Source organism: Argopecten irradians, chromosome 2 (genome assembly GCF_041381155.1).
Source record: "Argopecten irradians isolate NY chromosome 2, Ai_NY, whole genome shotgun sequence".
Lineage (NCBI taxonomy): Eukaryota > Metazoa > Mollusca > Bivalvia > Pectinida > Pectinidae > Argopecten > Argopecten irradians.
Genome location: NC_091135.1, coordinates 1,088,664 through 1,094,208, shown reverse-complemented (window position 1 = coordinate 1,094,208; position 5,545 = coordinate 1,088,664). Strand labels below are relative to the sequence as shown.

Below are 5,545 nucleotides of genomic sequence, written 5' to 3'. Positions count from 1 at the left end.
GGTCCGCATTCATTGATAATCATGACTAACAAGGTAAATAATAGCCTCACGCGTCATAGATATAAACCACGCGCGGGCGAGGTCCCGATAGTGATAACTATGGCAGCCTGTTAGGACATGTTAATAGATGCATTGAATGCCATCCAAACGGGGAACACTGGAATAAAAACAATCCAAAAAAGACCATTATAGTCATCAAGCATGAAATGTAGACTGGTTTAACTGGGAATGATGTTACAACAGCAGTCCGCTTGTAATGGCATTTGATAGCCGTTCGTTCAATATAGGTAATTAAGTATACACGCCCATCAAACAGTTTTTCATAATGAGGAAAAACGGTATAAAGCTAGTATATTAATAATCCGAAATAAAAGGCCAATATAAATTCAAAGTAAAATCAAAATCATTTCTATGGAATATATATTCAGCCACTATAGGTTTTTTTACATCTATTGTGTGCAGGTACGAAATGTCTCGGCCCGTTTGATGTATACGGCGGGTTATTTCGACCCAACATGCTATGTGCACTAAATCAACCCCAGTGTTTAAACAATGGTTATAACCGCAAGATACTTTATCAGATAGACTTGTGTAGCCATAAACATAACACTGACGTATGAAAAGGGGATATTATATGCAATCACATGCACGGTCGAAACGTCAGACATACCAGCTTTTCGAGGTGGCAATCGAAAGAAAAGTTTGACAATCGACTAAGGGTATGTTATTGTTTTGAGACAACTCGTACCTCACACTATTCTGTAGACAAAGTGCCTATTACATCAAATCTAATAAAATAAAACACAGATTCCCATTATCATTACGTTTGATAAAAAGGATCAGAGAAAATCCCACTAGGGGCCACGTCCACGTGATCCTTGATAAAGACCAGTCAAATTGCTGCCCCCAAAACTTTCACACCTAAGGTCATCTCGCCCCAAGAGAACAACATAGCTTACCGTATATGTATACTGGGACGAAATGTTGTTTACACTTGATGCAGCAAGGTGCAGAACCTACACGTGGTCGTGAGTACACGTGGTATAAAGGTCACCTGAACATGACATGACCCCCCATGGGACGCTGTCAGATCCTCTAATCACCGGAGTGGTCATAAAGATCTGTATTTTAATCAGATTTCCTATCACATATTGCTGTTCACAGTCGTGGTTCCCTAGTGACCACCAATCTCTCTACGGCAGGTTGCTCCCATTCTGACTTAGAATTGAGGAGCTTGTCAGCAACTGATCCGTGTATAGCGACCGCCTCTGAAACTTGTCGTTCGAGTGGCTTGGAGAAGGTCTTGAGGACTTCACACTTGAAGTTTCTAATGTCACCTTCGTCTCCTGGGTGTTCTTCGAGCAAGTGCTTAGCCAGAGCATTAGAGAGATTACCACTCTCTACTTGGCGCCTGTGTTCCTGGAACCGGGTATAGGCATTTCGGCCGGTTTCACCAATGTACTCGGCCACTGTGTTGTGCTTGGCACAGATTTTGCATGTGGCTTTGTACAGCGCACCGGACCGGAAATGTAATGACCCACCACCAGAACCAGGGTTGCTCTGACACAACACACACTCTCCTCGTTGACACTCATCACCAAATTTAGTGTCGGTACGAACAAGTTGCTGCTTGATCGTCTGTCCACCAGTTTCAACCACCCTGATATTCACGTCAAGTCTGGGCCCCTGTACCGCTGTCACCCCTCGTACACGTCTGGCAAGTTCTGCTACAGGAGTTGATGGTACGAAAATTACGGTGTCAGCTGGTCGAAACCACGAAGCCTTTTTCACGTTCTTCCTAGACCTGCGCTCATTCTCCTTCCAAGATCTATGCCGATATAGTGGCGTATCACCACGCTCGCTCGCGGATACCTGGTTGGCATAGCCTCTGAGGGCAGCAATGATTACATTGGCCCTAAAAGACTCTGGGTATCCTGAGATCAGCATCATCTCTGCAAGATCCTCCATAAGCTCTTGGCACAGTTCTGGTACCAAAGATGGTCTGGTGTTACGCAATCGGCGTATGCCGTCCTGAATTAGGGATTGGCGTTTCACGGACACAGGGAGTGCACTGCGATTGAGGATGAATTGTGAGCTGGAAACCTCTTTCTTGTAGAACTTCCAGTCCACAGACCTATCCGCGTCGCGAATTTGGACCTGAATGTCCAGCAACGGCATCCATCCAGAATCATGGGCCGATGGATAGTCAACCTCCATTCTTGTATAGGGGCATACTGAGTTGGCAACCTCTTTAATTATCTGCGCCGTCCTCTCATCTGCTGGTCTTATTCTATCCCTCTCCACCAATTCATCCACAATAACGATCTTGTTCTCAACAAACCTACTACCTGGTGGTAACGCCTCCACAACAAGGTTCTGGTCATCCACATAAGCTTTGTGTACGTATACCTGGTGGTTAAGGAAGGTTGACACCGTGGCTGCTGCCATTTTCTGCCTGAACTGTCGGCACCAGAAAATCATATGGATCTTGGCTTACGCTCCAGATAATTTAAGGTAGTTGGCTCGGCCGATTTTGAATGCGCGCGCGCATCGTAAACCAGCACGATTGTCGTATATTTTTTTCGCAAAATAAATCCAAAAAAACACGTTATAATTTATCTGATTTGATCAGTAAACTATACTATTGATAAGTCAGTCAAATTACATGCAGGAAACGTGAATTTAAGAAAATATATTTCGTTTTACGACAATGATACGTACTTCCGGTTATGGCGGTCACTATCGACGCCAAGACCAGACGAGTGTGTGGTATGTTATTATCATGCTGAGTAGAGGCATTTGATAATAATTTAGGTCGTTTAAACCAAAAAAGTAGATTATTGAGACACACAGGAAGATGAGAGAATGATTTATTGCATAGAAAACGGGGATTGGAAGTTTTATTGAAGGCCAAATCGCTACCGATGGCCGAGCAACAATCACAACAAATCCACCGACATGCATTAGGAAGACCACAAAGCGGACACGGTAAGATATATTGATTATCTTTAAGCTTTAATCAAATTAAGCGAATAAATAATCCATATCTGAACCTAATTATTTTCGATCCTTCTCTAATATTTCAAGAAATTCAGTAGATCAACAGTCTGCTGCTGCTGCCATTTTCTGCCTGAACTGTCGGCACCAGAAAATCATATGGATCTTGGCTTACGCTCCAGATAATTTAAGGTAGTTGGCTTAAACCAGCACGATTGTCGTATATTTTTTTCGCATTTTTTTACTGTTTCAAGAAATTCAGTAGATCAACAGGCTGTTTATAACTTGCAGTCAGACAGTGTCGATTTCAGATATTTCTCTGCGTGTACTAGATCTATATGTGCACTGCTTAGGGGGAAACAAGATATATTTGACAAAACTATGCAAATGACATAAACAGATAAAAATACATGAGTCACATCAACATATTATCTACATTATATCCAGGTTAGATGTTGTTAAATTTATGTATGGTACATACATGTATTTGTTATGTGTACATGTAAGCCTACATAAAGAGTATTCATGAGTGACACTTCGGGGCCAGCTACATAGTTCTATTACATATAATTTTAATATGCCATTATACATCACATCATTATAGAATTCACCATGTACAGTCACTTGTGCATGTTGCTTATTAGCATGTAACATACTTTTTTTCTAAAATATTAAATTGATTTAGTTTTTTATATAAATTAATAATCTTGTTTTATAATTTATAGGTGTGACACATGCTGACATATGTAGCTGCTGACATTTTGTGATCTGCTAGCAATTATCCAATATCCATGTTGTAAGTGATTTTCTGAGGAAGCTTTGTAAACATGCATGTGTACAAAAGTTGACATATGAATATGGGTTGATATCATAATACATATTTGAATTGTGTCAATATGAAATTTTGAAATAAATGAATGAATGAATTATATAAAGTGAACACAAGTTTAATCATGTGTCTGTGTAGGTTATATTGTCAATTACTGTTATATAATTATACTTTTCTACATTACCAAGTCATAATAAAAAGATACATGTATGGGTTCATAATTAATTTGACCTACAATGTACATTTCATTGTATGTATTGATCTGTAGCATACTGGTCATGGACTTCAGTTCAAATGAATTATCTTGATCCACAATCAAGATTGAAGGGATAAAATATTATAAAAGAAATCTATTTTCTTCATGTACATCCTAGATAAAAAAATGCCTGTCACAATGAATTCAAAATTTTGATAAAATGTACAATAACAGTGTATCCATTTACCATTTTGTGTGGATTTTGTATAATTCATATAATAGACCAGTACAATTTATGAGAATGGTTAAATCGATAAAATTGTCATGTAACAAACCAATCTTTATTTTATCAGGATTCAGGATTCGAGGAGAGATTGGCAGAAGAGGGACAATACAAGAGCACTTTCACATGTTGTTAGAGGTGTGTATATTTGAAAACAATCTATTAGGTCAAAATTATACAAAAGGCAGCAATCTGTAAATATATATATATGTACGTAATTAGTGCCCCCCTCCCCCCTATAAGCGCCACTCCCTTTTCTGAAAAACAATTGAAGTTGTAAAAATGCCCCCATACTACTTGTGATTTGTATTCCATTTTGCGTGATCTTGCAAGTCTTTACATGTGAATCAAGACATAAGAATGCGTCTCAAAGGAATAAAAGGCACATATGGATGCTTACTGAGACAGATTAACTTGTTTTTGAGCCATCAGTATCCTGTTACATGTACCTATTGTATAATGATGTCCCTTGATTGAATTTTAGGACACCGCTCCATGATTGGTAAATAAACTGATCATGTCACCAACTGCAAACTGTGATAAGGAACACTATGTCTGTGCTTTCAAAAGAAGTTGAACTGTTGTTCCTGTCTGCATATGTTGAGAACTGAATCTGCAGCTTTCAGGGGACATAACTCAAGCCTTGTTCACTGCAGCTAATTATGGAAATATGTTTACAGAAACTATTAAGAGATGTCTTAGTTGATTGAGTGTTGCTGGTAATCATTCAACATTCAGTGTTGAAAGATTGATTTCTTCATGGATATTAGAAACAAAACATTATGATTAAATGTTGGATTTTTAGTCTGTAATCTATGATATGTATAGATAATACATTTAATATCAATGTGATAGTTTTAATGCTAATCTTTCCTTTGTCAGAACTTTTTCTGAATTTATTGTAAAAGTTTCATTATGTCATATTTGAAATTATGTCAATTTCAACTTCTCAATGAGCAGAACATCTATCTTATATATATATTAATTATGCATGCTCAAGTTCTGTTCTTTCTTTCATTTTTGAATAAATCAAATATTACAGGAATTGATGTTGTTAATCATCATTTAAGGATACAAACTTTTAATAAATTTTAAAAGATGATTTTTTATAAAAGATAATATATAAAATGATGTTGCATCAGAGACTGGATACCAATTTGCTATTGTGCTTTGTCTGTTGTCATCATAGAGTGCCATTACATGTTTTTTTCTGATCTTGGAATGGAATTCAATTCAAACT

At 37.9% G+C, this 5,545-nt stretch overlaps 1 long non-coding RNA gene across 1 annotated transcript; it reads left to right on the top strand.

The window, feature by feature from the left end:
• The first annotated feature begins 425 nt into the window (after positions 1-425).
• On the top strand, positions 426-5,338 carry LOC138314012 (uncharacterized). Its single transcript, XR_011207313.1, has 4 exons — positions 426-2,988; positions 3,723-3,793; positions 4,376-4,443; positions 4,790-5,338. It is a non-coding gene; the product is annotated as an uncharacterized lncRNA (long non-coding RNA).
• Positions 5,339-5,545: the final 207 nt, after the last annotated feature.